Raw genomic sequence first — 20,689 nt, 5'->3', positions numbered from 1 at the left:
CACTTAATGCAATAGATCCCGTAATTCTCATAGGATTCTTAACTGCAGACCAAACTCAACTTCAGTTGCATCTGTTAGAAATGATCTACTGCTTTAGATGTGTTACCCTGTGACGTGACCGTGGTAAGTGTGCAAGGAGGCCAGTGTCGTATAGCCCAGGAGCTCTGTAGCTGGTTGTGCGCTTCCCGCTTCCTTCGTGGTGGGCACCAGAGTCACCGGCGAGACAGAAACACCAATGCAGTTATCAAAGTCCTTAGCGCAACGAGCACGCACCTGCTACGAGATTTTCGCGAGGAAGAATCTCACCTTCTCGCTGTGCACATATTATCGCTCCCCGAATGAGGAGCCACAGCTTACAACGATGATGAGCCATCCCCTCCTTCTGCCACTTCTTGGCAGCCTCTGTCAGTCTCCTATCACAGCCCCGCACCTGAATCTCTGCCCTCTTGATTGCACGTGGGCTTGAAAGACAATGAAACGTTTATAGAAATTCTGAGGTTCACGATTTCTCCTCACGGTTTAACCAGTAGTTTTCGTTCTCTTTACGCCGCCATAGCAAGAACTATGTTGTGAATTAAGAACGGTTAACTTGTTTCTGTAGAAATGCTGAAGATTGTTCTCTGCAATAGGAAATGGTAACAGCTGAATGGCTTGTTGTTCAATGAACGGCAAAAGGTGGTCTATGATTTCTGGTGTAAGTGTCGCTGCGGTTCATACTGTTTACTTTACACCCTTCTTGGGTTCGATCATTTGTGTTTGTGACTGAGAAAGATGTTCTCACGGACTTTTACGTTGGTGCTTTGGCTATATGTTGTTTTTATTTCTTTTAATTTACGTCTTTTCAGTAGTAGTAGTAGTGCTATCTCGTGCCAACCTCATTTTGAGTGTCAGGTTTTATTATAATGGGTTTTAAGGCTCTACCACAACTGTTTTCTATTTTCTAATTATGCTACGAGGAAACTAATTAATTCTCATTTTGTTTTTACAATTTCGTAGATACTGTTCATCTAATGTTGTAATCTTCGAGAATTTTTGTGACATAGACAGCTGATTTAATATTTATGCAGTTTTACAGACAATTTCAATTTGTATGCAGTAGTGTTACGGATTTAATACCAGGTAACTAAGCTTTAAAATTCATCCCACTTCTAATAATTTTCCAGTTTCTTACGTCCAATGCATTGACACTTATACTTTGATTCTGTTCTGTGTGGCTTTTGTTACTTAGAATTTCAGTTAACATTAAAGGATACAATTAACCCAAAACATTGTTTTAGTCCTCAGTATCATATGATCAGATGACATGATCAGAGAGTGGTAAAGAGACAGAACACCATCAGACATAAATATTGGGAGGAATAAAAATGTTAACACGATGTTATCCTCGGATGATAAAGTTGCCTTATAAAACTGCGAAGGTAAATTACAAATGGCATTAGATAAACTAAATTAGATAAATGGAAGCTGCAATCGGTCTGTATCTATCAATAAAACTACACTCCTGGAAATTGAAATAAGAACACCGTGAATTCATTGTCCCAGGAAGGGGAAACTTTATTGACACACTCCTGGGGTCAGATACATCACATGATCACACTGCCAGAACCACAGGCACATACACAGGCAACAGAGCATGCACAATGTCGGCACTAGTACAGTGTATATCCACCTTTCGCAGCAATGCAGGCTGCTATTCTCCCATGGAGTCGATCGTAGAGATGCTGGATGTAGTCCTGTGGAACGGCTTGCCATGCCATTTCCACCTGGCGCCTCAGTTGGACCAGCGTTCGTGCTGGACGTGCAGACCGCGTGAGACGACGCTTCATCCAGTCCCAAACATGCTCAATGGGGGACAGATCCGGAGATCTTGCTGGCCAGGGTAGTTGACTTACACCTTCTAGAGCACGTTGGGTGGCACGGGATACATGCGGACGTGCATTGTCCTGTTGGAACAGCAAGTTCCCTTGCCGGTCTAGGAATGGTAGAACGATGGGTTCGATGACGGTTTGGATGTACCGTGCACTATTCAGTGTCCCCTCGACGATCACCAGTGGTGTACGGCCAGTGTAGGAGATCGCTCCCCACACCATGATGCCAGGTGTTGGCCCTGTGTGCCTTGGTCGTATGCAGTCCTGATTGTGGCGCTCACCTGCACGGCGCCAAACACGCATACGACCATGACCATCATTGGCACCAAGGCAGAAGCGACTCTCATCGCTGAAGACGACACGTCTCCATTCGTCCCTCCATTCACGCCTGTCGCGACACCACTGGAGGCGGGCTGCAGGATGTTGGGGCGCGAGCGGAAGACGGCCTAACGGTGTGCGGGACCGTAGCCCAGCTTCATGGAGACGGTTGCGAATGGTCCTCGCCGATACCCCAGGAGCAACAGTGTCCCTAATTTGCTGGGAAGTGGCGGTGCGGTCCCCTACGGCACTGCGTAGGATCCTACGGTCTTGGCGTGCATCCGTGCGTCGCTGCGGTCCGGTCCCAGGTCGACGGGCACGTGCACCTTCCGCCGACCACTGGCGACAACATCGATGTACTGTGGAGACCTCACGCTCCACGTGTTGATCAATTGGGCGGTACGTCCACCCGACCTCCCGCATGCCCACTATACGCCCTCGCTCAAAGTCCGTCAACTGCACATACGGTTCACGTCCACGCTGTCGCGGCATGCTACCAGTGTTAAAGACTGCGATGGAGCTCCGTATGCCACGGCAAACTGGCTGACACTGACGGCGGCGGTGCACAAATGCTGCGCAGCTAGCGTCATTCGACGGCCAACACCGCGGTTCCTGGTGTGTCCGCTGTGCCGTGCGTGTGATCATTGCTTGTACAGCCCTCTCGCAGTGTCTGGAGCAAGTATGGTGGGTCTGACACACCGGTGTCAATGTGTTCTTTTTTCCATTTCCAGGAGTGTAAAAACATGACCTTTGTAGGTATTCCGTCATTACGAACAAGAATAGTCCTCGATAATAAACCGATACAATAGGTAGGCTATTTAAAATATTTAGGAGGTGATATGTTATATCATCAAGATAAGGAGATATAGAAAAAAACTTAATACTTACTGGCGTATATGTTGCACAGTAAGACGAACACCTGCTGGTAAAACAACGAACGAAACAAAACTGAAATTTTATAGTTATGGCAATTCCTTCTTCATTATATGGTGCAGAAAGTTGGACCTGAGAAAAAAAGATTTATGGCAACGAAAAGTATCAGAAATGAAGTTTCTAAGATCTGTGAAAAGCTGAAACAGGGAACACAAAATTAGAAACGAAGTAATAAGGGAAGAATTAGGAATCCAACCAATAAAACAAACGGTAATCCTATACAAATAAAAATAGAGAGAACATGTATTTCATATGTCGCCACAACGAATTCCTAAACTTGCAATGGATTATAAACCGTGGGGCAAGAGAAGTGTGGGAAGACAGAGGATGAGATGGTGAGACCAGAAGAGGTACTGGCGTGACAAAAGGAGAAGTGTCATGTGCCATATAAATTTATAATATTTTCACCAAGCCCTCCTGTAATATTGGTTATTCAAGCATTGCAGATAGTGCCTCTATTCTGCAGGTCACCTCTACAGAGCTGCCTTATGAGCAATCACCGAATGTGGAACAACACACAGGCTAATCTGATTACTGCAAAGGCCAGAAGAAGATGTTTTGTCAATCTACATCTACATCTACATTTATACTCCGCAAGCCACCCAACGGTGTGTGGCGGAGGGCACTTTACGTGCCACTGTCATTACCTCCCTTTCCTGTTCCAGTCGCGTATGGTTCGCGGGAAGAACGACTGTCTGAAAGCCTCCGTGCGCGCTCTAATCTCTCTAATTTTACATTCGTGATCTCCTCGGGAGGTATAAGTAGGGGGAAGCAATATATTCGATACCTCATCCAGAAACGCACCCTCTCGAAACCTGGCGAGCAAGCTACACCGCGATGCAGAGCGCCTCTCTTGCAGAGTCTGCCACTTGAGTTTGTTAAACATCTCCGTAACGCTATCACGGTTACCAAATAACCCTGTGACGAAACGCGCCGCTCTTCTTTGGATCTTCTCTATCTCCTCCGTCAACCCGATCTGGTACGGATCCCACACTGATGCGCAATTCTCAAGTATAGGTCGAACGAGTGTTTTGTAAGCCACCTCCTTTGTTGATGGACTACATTTTCTAAGGACTCTCCCAATGAATCTCAACCTGGTACCCGCCTTACCAACAGTTAATTTTATATCATCATTCCACTTCAAATCGTTCCGCACGCATACTCCCAGATATTTTACAGAAGTAACTGCTACCAATGTTTGTTCTGCTATCATATAATCATACAACAAAGGATCCTTCTTTCTATGTATTCGCAATACATTACATTTGTCTATGTTAAGGGTCAGTTGCCACTCCCTGCACCAAGTGCCTATCCGCTGCAGATCTTCCTACATTTCGCTACAGTTTTCTAATGCTGCAACTTCTCTGTATATTACAGCATCATCCGCGAAAAGCCGCATGGAACTTCCGACACTATCTACTAGGTCATTTATATATATTGTGAAAAGCAATGGTCCCATAACACTCCCCTGTGGCACGCCAGAGGTTACTTTAACGTCTGTAGACGTCTCTCCATTGATAACAACATGCTGTGTTCTGTTTGCTAAAAACTCTTCAATCCAGCCACACAGCTGGTCTGATATTCCGTAGGCTCTTACTTTGTTTATCAGGCGACAGTGCGGAACTGTATCGAACGCCTTCCGGAAGTCAAGGAAAATAGCATCTACCTGGGAGCCTGTATCTAATATTTTCTGGGTCTCATGAACAAATAAAGCGAGTTGGGTCTCACAAGATCGCTGTTTCCGGAATCCATGTTGATTCCTACATAGTAGATTCTGGGTTTCCAAAAACGACATGATACTCGAGCAAAAAACATGTTCTAAAATTCTACAACAGATCGACGTCAGAGATATAGGTCTATAGTTTTACGCATCTGCTCGACGACCCTTCTTGAAGATTGGGACTACCTGTGCTCTTTTCCAATCATTTGGAACCTTCCGTTCCTCTAGAGACTTGCGGTACACGGCTGTTAGAAGGGGGGCAAGTTCTTTCACGTACTCTGTGTAGAATCGAATTGGTATCCCGTCAGGTCCAGTGGACTTTCCTCTGTTGAGTGATTCCAGTTGCTTTTCTATTTCTTGGACACTTATTTCGATGTCAGCCATTTTTTCGTTTGTGCGAGGATTTAGAGAAGGAACTGCAGTGCGGTCTTCCTCTGTGAAACAGCTTTGGAAAAAGGTGTTTAGTATTTCAGCTTTACGCGTGTCATCCTCTGTTTCAATGCCTTCATCATCCCGGAGTGTCTGGATATGCTGTTTCGATCAACTTACTGATTTAACGTAAGACCAGAACTTCCTAGGATTTTCTGCCAAGTCGGTACATAGAATTTTACTTTCGAATTCACTGAACGCTTCACGCATAGCCCTCCTTACGCTAACTTTGACATCGTTTAGCTTCTGTTGGTCTGAGAGGTTTTGGCTGCGTTTAAACTTGCAGTGAAGCTCTCTTTGCTTTCGCAGTAGTTTCCTAACTTTGTTGTTGTACCACGGTGGGTTTTTCCCGTCCCTCATAATTTTACTCGGTACGTACCTGTCTAAAACGCATTTTACGATTGCCTTTAACTTTTTCCATAAACACTCAACATTGTCAGTGTCGGAACAGAAATTTCCGTTTTGATTTGTTAGGTAGTCTGAAATCTGCCTTCTATTACTCTTGCTAAACAGATAAACCTTCCTCCCTTTTTTTATATTCCTATTTACTTCCATATTCAGGGATGCTGCAACAGCCTTATGATCACTGACTCCCTGTTCTGCGCTTACAGAGTCGAAAAGTTCGGGTCTGTTTGTTATCAGTAGGTCCAAGATGTTATCTCCACGAGTTGGTTCTCTGTTTAATTGCTCGAGGTAATTTTCGGATAGTGCACTCAGTATAATGTCACTCGATGCTCTGTCCCTACCACCCGTCCTAAACATCTGAGTGTCCCAGTCTATATCTGGTAAATTGAAATCTCCACCTAAGACTATAACATGCTGAGAAAATTTATGTGAAATGTATTCCAAATTTTCTCTCAGTTTTGTACGATACTTTGATGCAAAGAAAATTAAAATCTTGACGGAAATGTTTCCCGCTTGATCATAAGCCCCTAATAGGATCCTTTTACCCATGTACCATGGGCCTTTTTGAACTGGATAAAGTTATACAACCCCATCAGACAGCCATAACTGGGACCCACACAAATTAATAACTTTCATTAACTTTTGGGTTCAGCTTTAGATTTTACGTTCAGTACTGAGTTGTTGTAACGAGCTATATAAATTTTGAAATAATGGACGAAAGTGTAAACTCAGTGAGCCGTGGTAAAAATTGCTGTTTTGAAGAGCGCACCACAGCGTGTAGTGTGAAGCAGTCGCCCTCCGTTTCTGGCGGTGGCGCCACTGTGGCAATCGTAGCTTTGGTGTCTCCCTCTGGTGGAAAAGGGAAAAGGTTACTTGTTCACGTGCATTTAAGGGGCGCTATATGAGTGTTGTACTGTTTGCCATTGCCATCAATCCAATTATGGATTGTCTCCTTCCTGATGTCTCGGGCTCCCTCTTTGTGGACGATTTTGCGATCTACTACAGCTCTCAACGGACCAGCCTTCTTGAACGACGTCTTGAAGGTTGTCTCGATCGCCTTCACTCTTGGAGCATCGACACCGGCTTCCGTTTTTCTCCCAGTAAGACCGTTTGTGTTAATTTTTGGCGACTTAAGGAGTTTCTTCCGCCCTCCTTACATCTAGGTCCTGTCAACCTTCCGTTTTCAGACGTCGCTAAATTCTTGGGTCTTATGTTTGACAGAAAACTGTGCTGGTCCTCCCACCGTGGATTACGTTTAGTGTCTGGAGCCCATGACATATTTTTCGACGCCTCCTTTGATGTAGGGTATGCAGGCCGCCCCTCCTCCCTACTACCACCGGGAGTCCGCTTTCCGTTATGCCAGCGATCTGTCTTCCATGCCTGCTAATCCAGCCCATGACATTTTTTTCGACGCCTCCTATGATGTAGGGTATGCAGGCCGCCCCTCCTCCCTACTACCACCGGGAGTCCGCTTTCGTCAACTGCTCCATTCTCTTTCCTTCCGCTTTCCTAAAACCTTCTTGACAACTTGGGGTACAGCACCGCCTTGGCTCCGTCCCCGGATCTGCCTGCTCCGAGACCTTTGTCGATTTCCCAAGTATGGTACCCCTTCACTTGTTTATCGTCGGGCATTTACTGCTCTGTGTGCACCAATGACGGACGCCACATTTATTTACACCGACGGGTCGAAAACATCGTTAGGTGTAGGTAGTGCCTATATTGTTGGCGACACCCCAAATCACTTTCGGCTTCCCGACCAGTGTTCGGTTTATACTGCGGAGCTTTACGCTGTTCTCCAGGCTGTCCACTACATCCGACGCCATCGGCGGATACAGTACGTTATCTGCTCAGATTCTCTCAGCTCTCTCCTCAGTCTCCAAGCTCTTTACCCTGTGCACCCTCTGGTCCAACGGATTCAGGACTGTCTGCGCTTGCTCCACCTGGGGGGGGCGTCTCGGTGGCGTTCCTCTGGCTCCCGGGACACGTTGGTATCTGAGGAAATGAGGCGGCCGATATTGCAGCCAAGGCTGCAGCCTCTCTTCTTCGGCCAGCTATTCAATCGATTCCCGTCGCCGATCTCCGGAGCGTTTTATGTCGTCGTGTTGTTCATTTATGGCACGCGCATTGGTCGACACTTCCCCAAAATAAATTGCGGGACGTGAAAACTCTTCCTTGTGCTTGGACCTCTTCCTCCCGAACGCGTCGTCGGGAGGAGGTAATTTTAACTAGACTCCGGATAAGGCACTGTCTTTTTAGCCATCGACATCTTTTAAGCGGCGATCCTCCCCCACTCTGTCCCCACTGCTCTCAGCTGTGGACGGTAAGACACCTTTTAATTGAGTGCACCTATTTTAATCCGTTACTTCTCGCTTCAAACGCCCGGGTTCCCGGGTTCGATTCCCGGCGGGGTCAGGTATTTTCTCTGCCTCGTGATGGCTGGGTGTTGCGTGCTGTTCTTAGGTTAGTTAGGTTTAAGTAGTTCTAAGTTCTAGGGGACTGATGACCATAGATGTTAAGTCTCATAGTGCTCAGAGCCATTTGAATCATTTTTTAATCCGTTACGCGCCCGTCTATAGCTGTCGCCTGATATATCGTCAATTTTAGCAGATGACACGCGCTCGGCCGATCGCGTTCTAGAGTTCATTCGTGCCAGTGAAATGACGTCAGTCATTTGAAGTTTTTTTGGGACAACCAACCCCCTTCTGTAGTGGATTTTTAAGCCTTTCTTCTGCTTTTAGTTTCTCCAATTTTATGACTTTCGTTCCCATTGCTGCTGGTTTCAGTTTTCGGTTTTTTACTGCTTCCTAAGTCACAGACCGGGCGCTAATGACCATAGCAGTTTTGCGCCTTAAAACCAAAAACGAAACAAAAAAAAGCGGTGGTATGAGCTCGCCAGGGTCAGTCTGGGTCAGTCTCTCGTCCCCAGCTTGCTAGTCTGTCTCTCGTCCGCATTTGTTAAGCAGTAAGTGTCTGTCTGTCGTTTGGATCAACTTTTAAAGCTGGCAAAATGAAAGTCTTTCCACTCCGCCAGTAAAGAACTCAGCGAGTGGTCGCCCGGTCGGGGCTTAGTTCCTGCATCTTAGTCTGCGCGTTAGGCCGCCAGTCTGCTCGAGTTTTCTCAGGCAATGGTCATTGGCGGTTGGATCGATCGGTTGGTCGGTCGCGCACTGAGGCACAAGATGACTTGTCCGTCTTGAGCGTCGGCGCATGTGAGGTCGCCACGTGAGTCCAGTAGGCCGCGGCGTATAGCGAGGGCTAGTGACTTCGCGGTCGACACGAGAGCAACAGGAGTCAACCCACGACATCAGTCTGGTCGGTGCGAGCTGCGACGCCGTGAGACGGAAGATCGGCGCGCCTTCCTGCGTCCGTTGAAGCGGCTGGCAGCGGACGGTTCGGGAGAGCGATTTGGGGGTGCTGCGCCAGGTCTTCTCGAGAAATCACAGTCAATTAGAAGTTAAGTGAGTGGTGATATGTTGTGTGATTTACTCTTGTTAAATTCTACTTGTTTTCTTGGTCAGTCTCTCGTCCCCAGCTTGCTCGTCTGTATGTCGTCCGCATTTGTTGGGCAGTTAGTGTCTGTCTGTAATTTCGAGCTGCCTCTGTCATGTTTGTCGGATTTGGTGTGTTAACGAATTTATTGCCTGGAGTGTAACGGCCTAATTCCTGAGATATGTTTTGATCTTGTCTATAATCGGCTCTAGGCGCTACAGTCTGGAACCGCGCGAATGAAGATCACAACAATAACAGTAACAACAACAACAACAACAACAACGACGTCCAAAACATTTGGCCGCTGTTAACTCTTCTTTTTAAGGAAATCTGTTCTTCCCATTGTGTATTTTCCTCACTTCTCCCAGAGTTAGTTACTTTGTTGCTCAATTAGCAAAATTTTTCTACTACTTTCATTGCCTGATTTCCTAATCTTAATTCATCATCATTAGTATCAGTATCCTTGTCTCACTCTTTTTTCAGTTCATGAAACTCTTTTCAGGGCTGTAACTATTGTTCTACTGATATCTCAAGTCCTTCGCCCTATCTGACAGAAATGTTCAGCGGCTAGCCTAAAGGCTTTAATTTCTCGGCACACAACTTTCGTCCATTTTTCAGTCTTGTCCTTAAATTTCTTTACTTCTTGCTCAATATACTGACTGAATGACATGGTTGACAGACTACAGATCTGTCTCACTCCTTTCTCTAGTACTGCCTACCTTTCGTGTCCTTCGGCTTTTACGACAGCAGTGTGGTTCCTGTACAAGTAGTAGATGACTTCTCCCTTCCTGTATTTTATCCATGATAACTTGAGAATCCCAAAGACTGTGTGGCAATAGACATTGTGACAAACGCTATAAATGTGGTTTCGGCTATGTTGAACCTGTCATCGTGGGGCCAGTACTGCTTCTCGTGTTCCTACTTTTCTGTGCGTCCCATACTGATTTTGCCCCGGGTCATCTTATAACAGTAGTTTCACCTTTCTGTAGAAACTTCTTGTTAGTGTTTTACAACCGTAACTTACTAAGCTCATAGTCCAATAATGTTCACACGTGTTGGCATGCCTTTTTCGACATTCGAATTATCACATCAGTCTTGAAGCCTGAGGGCATTTCGCCCGTCAAATAAACCCAGAATACCACGTGGTACTGTTTTATCAGGTATTTTCCCAGGATCTTAATAATTCTATGGAATTGAGCCATGATGCCATTCGAGTTGCTCTGTAGAATGCTTTTAAGTTTAATTTTTATTCTTATTTTCGAACTTCAGGTCCTTTCATTTTTTTTCTAGAACGCAGTTGAACAATAAATGTGATAAACTACTGCCTCATTCATAACAGTTTTATTACATATGGCTGACGAAACTCCCAATAAATCTTTTTTGGATATTGTATTTCTTGGACTATGACATATTATGGTTGCTAATTTAGTTATAACACTAAACTCTCTAATGGTTCTGTCTCTTCTGACTCAAAAGTTTTTTTGAAGTTATACGTTTGTTGTTTAACGTTCTGTGACGGATTCGTTCAATAACTGGTTTATAGTTTATGCTGATTCTTTTCACACAGTATGCATAAATTCTAAAGATATTTGTTCAAAATGGCTCTGAGCACTATGGGACTCAACTGCTGAGGTCATTAGTCCCCTAGAACTTAGAACTAGTTAAACCAAACTAACCTAAGGACATCACACACATCCATGCCCGAGGCAGGATTCGAACCTGCGACCGTAGCGGTCTCGCGGTTCCAGACTGCAGCGCCAGAACCGCGCGGCCACTTCGGCCGGCCTAAAGATATTTGTCTGAAATGATAAACCTGCTATTCGAAACAACAGTTCGGAATACGGAATCAGTACTGGAAATAATAATCTTTTAAAATATATAAACTCACTTTAGTCCAGAGAGGTGTTCATTATTCAGGCTCATACATTTTTAATAACTTAGCAGCAGCCGTAACAAGTTTAACCACTAATAAATTTCAATTTAAGGAGAGCCTGTAGGAGTCATTCACGACAAATTCCTTCAACTTCATTCCTAGTTTAACCAAGTGATACATATTTATCACTAATAATAAACAAGTTATGACTTCTGCAGAGCTTCGCTGTAGCAATATGATCTAGGTAAGTACGAGTATGTACTACAGCCTGCCTTCTGTCTGATAAGCATCGCTACGATCACTTGGGAATTAGGTTATGCACATCAGCGTAGGCCTATGTAGATTTATGTGTTTCTACATCTGCATCTACATCCATACTCCGCAAGCCACCTGACGGTGTGTGGCGGAGGGTACCTTGAGTGCCTCTATCGGTTCTCCCTTCTACTCCAGTCTCGTATTGTTCGTGGAAAGAAGGATTGTCGGTACGCCTCTGTGTGGGCTCTAATCTCTCTGATTTTATCCTCATGGTCTCTTCGCGAGATATACGTAGGAGGGAGCAATATACTGCTTGACTCTTCGGTGAAGTTATGTTCTCGAAACTTTGACAAAAGCCCGTACCGAGTTACTGAGCGTCTCTCCTGCAGAGTCTTCCACTGGAGTTTATCTATCATCTCCGTAACGCTTTCGCGATTACTAAATGATCCTGTAACGAAGCGCGCTGCTCTCCGTTGGATCTTCTCTATATCTTTTATCAACCCTATCTGGTACGGATCCCACACTGTATAATGAATTCTACTGTAATTGATGAAAGTATGTGAATGCAGCTTGCCGCTAACTTGGTGTAATGTTTTGTCTGTACAGAGGTGTATCTGTCGCCTTTATTACCCCTTCACTCTCACACACAAATCGGTACAATACAGTTAGGGCCTCCTGTTTTATCTTGAGGCTGATCCGTGATAAGACAGGCAAACAATTATGCTAATGGAGGATTCTGAGTATTTTCTCGAATTTCATTCGCTCTCTCTCTCTCTCTCTGTCCTTTATCTGTGTACAGTTTTAATATATTATTTCATTTACGTGGAATCAGCCCAATAGAATCTCTGGTGGAGCCCTTCGTCTTAATATTCAGCGGCTGGTTTGCTGGAAAAGACCTTTACATTTGTTATTATTGTTAAGCGCTGCATTCAGTTGGGAAAAATCGATCGTTTGAACAATTCGTTCTTTTTTTACGGCAGATTTAGAATTTCAGATGTGGACGAAGCCCTTTTGGACGATTTTATCAAAACTGGGTGACTGCAGGCTCTCTTCGTCACAGCTGAAACTTCCCCACTAATTACAGGGCCAAGGCAATCATCAATGATTCAGACAGAGAACTCATTCGTCATTCACTCTAGAATAAAAGGGTCACAAACCTTATTTCTGAGGAAAATAGTATATTCAATCCATCTCCATTACATGTTCCGTTTTCTGTTGATTCCAAGTCTTACTTAATTTTCGTTTACCGTTTTTCTCTATCCACCAATAACTCGCTAGTGGCACAAACTTTAGCGAGAAGAAGAGCAAATATGTCTCTTTTAGCAACCCGACAATCTTCCAACAGATACTTCCGAAGCTGTACTCGTTCCCCCTCTATCTATAATAATCATGGAGAATACATCTATGTATCTCTGTTATTCCAAAGAATAATCTTACTAGAAAAATACCTTGGCGTCGACGAGCTGTCGGCGCATATATTACTAGAAATCCGATCAGATACTTTCCAAAAGTGAATAAATGTGGATGATTTGGTTGACCATTATTAATTATTGCGTGGTAGAGGGTAAATTTCCGTGGGGAGATTACAACTGCTGAGCAGTATTCAAGCAGTGGGCGAACAAGCGTACTGTAACCTACTTCCTTTGTTTTCGGATTGCATTTCCTTAGGATTGTTTATGGCATGTTATTATTTGTAAGTGAAATAGGTACCACATTTTTATTTTATTTCACGTCCTTGAGGACCATTTCAGTTAGCATACGTGGAAGAAACAATAAAATATCTGCTGTTATATATTTTTTTATTTGTGACGTGTTCTATATTCTTTAGGATCTGCTCAGTATGAACCTAAGGAATAAAAAATACCCTTACTTGACTGGTTATATAACTGTAAGAGACGTTAAACATTTAGAACGACACGCTTTCAACTAATTACGTTGGTGGTCGTGCCCGGCGGTCTGCCTTCGACTCTGAGGTCTACTGTAGAGGAAGTGCTGGCGCTGGTCTGTGGCTTCACACACCCGCGCTCTGAGTGTCTCGTCCTTCGCTGCCGGACGAGGAAGGCGGCAGCTTCGGATGTGGGTCAGCGGCCGACAGCGCGGCGGCTCTTGCAAACAATGGGCGGTGTCCGTGTGTCCTCGGCTGTCCACAGCCCACCTGCAGAAGGTCACCAATCGCACGTTGTGACGCAAAACACAGGTGGCGCTCTGTGTTGTCCACAAGGAACACGGCCAGAGAGAGTGCCTGCGCGTGCAGTCGACGCCTCAGATCCATCCGGACGTCCGCCCCCGGTAGCTGAGTGGTCAGCGCGACAGAATGTCAATCCTAAGGGCCCGGGTTCGATTCCCGGCTCGGTCGGAGATTTTCTCGGCTCAGCGAGTGGGTGTTGTGTTGTCCTAATCATCATCATTCCATCCCCATCGACGCGCAAAGTCGCCGAAGTGGCGTCAAATCGAAAGACTTGCACCAGGCGAACGGTCTACCCGACGGGAGGCCCTAGCCACACGACATTTCATTTCATCTATCCGGAGGTGGTCGCTGGTTGGGTCGGTCTGACAGTCCTGAAACCCTGCTGCCTGCCTGCAACAGCATAACAGCTGCACCCCTCACCACAGACCACCTGACTTCGTACTCACGTGCAGATCTGCCTCCTCGATTCTCGTATTCCACCTTTGTTTCAGCTACAGTTTTCAGCCACTAGTCAAATCGTCATACATGTGCAACCATTCTATGTCTCTAGGATTCACAATGAAACCTACAATTATAGATAAAGGGATGAACCGAAAGCTTAGGGTTCATGTAGCATCATGCGTCATTTCCTGTTGCTATCTTACTGATTACTACCTTACTGCCGGCCGGGGTGGCCGAGCGGTTCTAGGCGCTACAGTCTGGAACCGCGCGACCGCTACGGTCGCAGGTTCGAATCCTGCCTCGGGCATGGACGTGTGTGATGTCCTTAGGTTAGTTAGGTTTAAGTAGTTCTAAGTTCTAGGGAAAGGGTACGAACGGACCTTCGGCTCCGAAAATCCATATACACTCCTGGAAATTGAAATAAGAACACCGTGAATTCATTGTCCTAGGAAGGGGAAACTTTATTGACACACTCCTGGGGTCAGATACATCACATGATCACACTGACAGAACCACAGGCACATAGACACAGGCAACAGAGCATGCACAATGTCGGCACTAGTACAGTGTATATCCACCTTTCGCAGCAATGCAGGCTGCTATTCTCCCATGGAGACGATCGTAGAGATGCTGGATGTAGTCCTGTGGAACGGCTTGCCATGCCATTTCCACCTGGCGCCTCAGTTGGACCAGCGTTCGTGCTGGACGTGCAGACCGCGTGAGACGACGCTTCATCCAGTCCCAAAGATTCTCAATGGGGGACAGATCCGGAGATCTTGCTGGCCAGGGTAGTTGACTTACACCTTCTAGAGCTCGTTGGGTGGCACGGGATACATGCGGACGTGCATTGTCCTGTTGGAACAGCAAGTTCCCTTGCCGGTCTAGGAATGGTAGAACGATGGGTTCGATGACGGTTTGGATGTACCGTGCACTATTCAGTGTCCCCTCGACGATCACCAGTGGTGTACGGCCAGTGTAGGAGATCGCTCCCCACACCATGATGCCGGGTGTTGGCCCTGTGTGCCTCGGTCGTATGCAGTCCTGATTGTGGCGCTCACCTGCACGGCGCCAAACACGCATACGACCATCATTGGCACCAAGGCAGAAGCGACTCTCATCGCTGAAGACGACACGTCTCCATTCGTCCCTCCATTCACGCCTGTCGCGACACCACTGGAGGCGGGCTGCACGATGTTGGGGCGTAAGCGGAAGACGGCCTAACGGTGTGCGGGACCGTAGCCCAGCTTCATGGAGACGGTTGCGAATGGTCCTCGCCGATACCCCAGGAGCAACAGTGTCCCTAATTTGCTGGGAAGTGGCGGTGCGGTCCCCTACGGCACTGCGTAGGATCCTACGGTCTTGGCGTGCATCCGTGCGTCGCTGCGGTCCGGTCCCAGGTCGACGGGCACGTGCACCTTCCGCCGACCACTGGCGACAACATCGATGTACTGTGGAGACCTCACGCCCCACGTGTTGAGCAATTCGGCGGTACGTCCACCCGGCCTCCCGCATGCCCACTATACGCCCTCGCTCAAAGTCCGTCAACTGCACATACGGTTCACGTCCACGCTGTCGCGGCATGCTACCAGTGTTAAAGACTGCGATGGAGCTCCGTATGCCACGGCAAACTGGCTGACACTGACGGCGGCGGTGCACAAATGCTGCGCAGCTAGCGCCATTCGACGGCCAACACCGCGGTTCCTGGTGTGTCCGCTGTGCCGTGCGTGTGATCATTGCTTGTACAGCCCTCTCGCAGTGTCCGGAGCAAGTATGGTGGGTCTGACACACCGGTGTCAATGTGTTCTTTTTTCCATTTCCAGGAGTGTAGATGATGTTGATGGCCCAGCACTTTGAACTACCTTACTGACAAACTCTCTAAACAGGTAGGCCTTTGGAGATCACAACTTCAGTTATTTACAACATAGATCGAGTAAGATTATCAGAACTCAATAATAGGGAATTAAAAACAAAGGGCTTGATTAATAAGATCTCTTAATGTAATTATAAGGGAACAGGCAGCCCTTCAACAATAACAGCTTCAGTAAAGCGAGATCACCAAATAGAAAACAGGCAGTCCTTCTTTAATAACAGCTTCAGTTAATAGAATGAAATTTTCACTCTACAGCGGAGTGTGCGCTGATATGAAGCTCCCTGGCAGATTAAAACTGTGTGCCGGACCGAGACTCGAACTCGGGACCTTTGCCTTTCGCTGGCAAGTTCTCTACCAACGGAGCTATCCAAGCACGACTCACGCCACGTCCTCACAGCTTTACTTCTGCCAGAGTGAAAATTTCATTCTAGAAACATCCCCCAGGCTGTGGCTAAGCCATGTCTCCGCAATATCCTTTCTTTCAGGAGTTCTAGTTCTGCAAGTTTCGCAGGAGAGCTTCTGCGAAGTTTGCAAGGTAGGAGACGAGGTACTGGCAGAAGTAAAGCTGTGAGGACGGGGCGTGAGTCGTGCTTGGATAGCTCAGTTGGTAGAGCACTTGCCCGCGAAAGGCAAAGGTCCCGAGTTCGAGTCTCGGTCCGGCACACAGTTTTAATCTGCCAGGAAGTTTCAGCTTCAGTTAATAAAATCACGAAATAGATACCAGGTAGACTTTCTTAATGACAACTTCAGTTAAGCCAAATTACCAAATAGAAAACAGCACTCCGTCTTTAGGCCACAAGTGGCCCATCGGGACCATCCGACCGCCGTGTCATCCTCAGTGGGACGCAGGTAGGAGGGGCATGTAGTCACCACACCGCTTTCCCGGTCGCTATGATTTTTTTTTTTTACTAGAGCCGCTACTATTCGACCGAGTAGCTCCTCAACTGGCGTCACGAGGCTGAGTACATCCAAAAAAATGGTAACAGTGAATGGCGGTTCGGATAGTCACCCATCTAAGTGCCGGCCACGTCCGACAGCGCTTAACTTCGGTGACCGGACGGGAACCGGTGTATCCAATGCGGCAAGGCCGTTGCCAAATAGAAAAAGGGCAGGCCATCAATGATAAGATTTTCAGTTAAGAAAAATTTCCAAATGCAAAACAGACACACTCAATGATAAGAACTTCAGTTAAGCAAAATTACCAAATACAAGCAGATAGGCCCTCAATAATAACAGCTTTACTTAAGTAAAAGTACTAAATAAAAAACGGGCAGGCCTTCTTTAATAACAGCTTCAGTTAAGTAAAATTTACCAAATGCAAACAGGCAAGCTCCGGCGGAATGGGTTTTTGCGAATGTTTACTCGTTCGTCGCACTGTTCAGTGCAAATGTTCCGCCTACCTCAGTACGGCGGCAGATCACCAGCCCGTTTCTCTGCACACGTACGTACTGCGCTGACGACGTAAAAGCAGCGTTGAAGAAAACGCCGTCAATAATTACGTTGCAAAGTCCACGTAAACTCTGGTAGCAAGCTATCCTGTAAATTCTTATAATACTTTTTGGGAGGAAAGTGGTTACTTCGTTCTCTCAGTAAAATGTCAAAATTCAGAAACAAGCCTTTTATTCCATTTCAGTTAACAAAAATAAAAAAAAGAAATACCTGCCATCAGCCCACATGTAATTAGCGGACAACATCACTGTCCTCAGTTCACAGTTCATGCAACCCAGTACACACACAAGGTAGCCAGAAATGACTTAAGTCCAACTTGAAGAATTACGCGATTTCACAGTCAGTACTTTGCTACTATACTTGAGTTTCACATTCAGTCGTTTTCAGTGGATTTCTATTAAAGAAATTGCTCACCAAATATTCCATATACGGATACGAAACATGCCACTCGGAATTTTACAAAGGCCGAAAGTACATGCGCGTTTATCTTTCCAACGAAACAATTCTAGAACTTCAGAACTTCACAAAACTGTCCGTAAATGCCACTGCTTCTACGGCAACACAATCTGGACGCGAAATACCAACAACTTCTTCATTTGACACATTATGCAGACAGCCACGTTCAACATGACCTGCCCGTTCAATAGCTACCCAGCGACCCCTCAATGCTACTCTTTCCACAGCCTATAACTACCTGGCAGTGTGCGGGAACTGCTAAACTCTGATTGGTTGATCAAAATGACGAGCCAATCAGAAGAATCGTTCGAGATCTTTCTCGCGCCAAAACTGTCCTACGCCAATCACTATTCAGAGTTGCAATTACGTCATTTCAATATGCAAATATTAATATAATGTTTAACAAAACCAAACGAAAGGAAAACTAATCTGGGAATTTATTTAGAAAGCTATTACTCTGTAAATGGCTATTCTGGCTGCCTTCTTACAAAAGCAAGTACTCTTACACATACGTCATCAGCAAAGTGGGCACAAATATCTTTCCCACGCTATGATTACTCGTACATAATGTATTATATAAAATTAATCTTGAAATTTAACGTATGCTTCCCATACACTCTCGCATTTACTCTCATTTATTCCCACAACAACATAAGACACAAATAATAATTTTATCTGATTTTTATATTACGAAAATGAAGAGTAGTTAAAGTTTTTAAAACGAAAATCCAAATAAATTGACCCGGCATTTTGTGAACTCCAGTAATGTATTTCAAATGATACTAAAGGACAAACTGTTATTATTTCTGAGGTTTTTAGTGTAAGTGTCGGTTTGGGGTGTTTCAGGTAATTTACTCTAACTCCGAAACTATGACAGATAGAAGGCTGAAATTTTTATACCATATTCTCTTGAATAACAAAAACCAGTGCATCGACTTTAAACAATATTAAATAGTATATAATACAGTTTATTTAGATTCTTAAGTGTGAATATTTAGTCGCTCGAAGTGACACAGATACCGTTTCCCACGGCTAGCATAGGGACAGGTGCGAATGAGCCATTGCTAAGACACAACTGGCTGTCTCCTTCACAGCCAACGGCTCCAATGCTACGGGCTGTTCTGCAAAGTAGCTTACTGCAATAAAGTTATCGCGTGTTCACTCGCGACGTTACAAGGCCTTCCTTAATAACAGCTTCGGTTAAATAAAAACCAAGTAGAGATCAGGCAGGCCTTCAAGAATAGCAGCTAAGACCTCAAAATCCAAAACTTAACTGAAGTTCACCAATCGAAGTTGAAGCTTGCCAGTTCCAAAGGGGGCCCCAGAATTCTGCCCAGCGAAACTGCCCTCAACTCTCTCAAAGGTGTGCCACGTTTCACGTTTCAAAGCTGGCTGGGCAGGCTACGCACGAAGACAGCACTCGAAGTCAGCCACGGATTCAAATCGGCCCACAAATAAGTCCAGCAACCACTCGCTGGGCTTCGTGCCCAAGACGCTTGCGCAGGTGCTTTCCTTAGTCGCCGGGCGGACCTCTCACGCCGTCCTCCTCCATCCGTTACCACTCCCCACATGGCCACGCGGAACACGCCCCGTTCCCATCAACAAACGCGAGCGAACATCTTAGTGGCCTCAAACCAGAGGGACATTATATGACAGATCGAGGTAGTGGCACCAGGAATTCGAAAGGCAACGCCAGCTACCCTACTATGGCTCAACCTATCTCCCCCCACCCCCACCCCCAAAACCAGTGGACCCCAGCCCAGCCTATATAAGAAGAGGAAGATAAATGAAACGGCTTAAGTCGATTAAGGTGCACTCTGAAGTCTTTACCAGTGGCCAGATGCCTGACAAGCAATTTAACTGGACCTAGGAGTTTGATGACATAGCATGGACCTATAAAACGAGCAGTGAACTTCCCGAGCTTGGTAGCACCCCTCACCCGATCGGTATAGTTCTTCACGAATACCTCATCTCCTACCTTGCTCTGAGAGATGTGTCTATTCCCATTATATCGCCGCACCTGGTGGCTGTGGACTACCCTAATGTTATTCCTGGCTCGTTCCAAATTTTCCCTAAGATTTTCGGGAGTAACGGACGAAGGCAGGAGTTCGTGGATATCCCACAAGTTGGATAGAGGGAAATTATGTGAGACGCAAATAAGAGAGTGGCAGGAACTGCCGTAAATCCTTCGTGCTGCCCAGTGTTAAATGCAAAATTGAGCCAAGGAAAGGGGTATCCCACTTACTCGGGGACTTTTGACGGTAAATGATCAAAGCTGACATAAGGTTTCGATTCACTCTCTCGGCAAAAGATGCTTGGAATAAAATGGCGTGGTGGTTAGGTCTTGACGAAAACAAAACTGTTTTAACTCTTCGGATACAAACGCCGGAGCGTTATAGCTAACAAGAGCCTTAGGGGATCCAGATCAGCTGAAGATGTTGGTCAGATGTGCAATGGTAATGGCCGCCGTGATCCCACGACCAGGGATTAACTACTCGAATCTGGAAAACGACAATCAGAATATATCTATTACCCTTCTTTGTACGAGAAAGAGGCTCTACGTAATCGATAAAGAGTTTGTCCATAGGGTTCTCCTCGCGCTCGGATTGTAACAACCCCTTCGGGGGACTATTACTAGGTTCAGCCTTCTTACAGCCTTCACACTCGCCCGCGAATCGCCTGATATCCTTATACAACGTGGGTCAAGTGAGGTGAGCCTTAACCTTCTCCAAGGTTTTATAGAGGCTCAGATGACCTAACACTAGAGAATTATGAAAATAATGTGAAACGGTAGGCACCACCTCCAGTGGCAAACAAATTTTAAAGTCCCCGGCTTCGTTAACGCGTTTACATTGTATGCCATTCCTGGTGGAGTAGTAGCTAACATCACCACCGTTTAAGAGTTTCTTTCTTAATTGACACCACAAGGGATCTTAATCCTGTTTGGTTTTATGGTCTAGAAACAACTGGGTGTGTGTGTGTGTGTGTGTGTGTG

General features: G+C 45.9%; 1 non-coding gene across 1 annotated transcript; it reads left to right on the top strand.

The window, feature by feature from the left end:
• The first annotated feature begins 16,377 nt into the window (after positions 1–16,377).
• On the top strand, positions 16,378–16,452 carry Trnas-cga (transfer RNA serine (anticodon CGA)). The gene has a single exon. It is a non-coding gene; the product is annotated as a tRNA-Ser (tRNA).
• Positions 16,453–20,689: the final 4,237 nt, after the last annotated feature.

Source organism: Schistocerca cancellata, chromosome 9 (genome assembly GCF_023864275.1).
Source record: "Schistocerca cancellata isolate TAMUIC-IGC-003103 chromosome 9, iqSchCanc2.1, whole genome shotgun sequence".
Taxonomy (NCBI): domain Eukaryota; kingdom Metazoa; phylum Arthropoda; class Insecta; order Orthoptera; family Acrididae; genus Schistocerca; species Schistocerca cancellata.
This window is presented reverse-complemented; position numbering and strand designations above follow the sequence as displayed.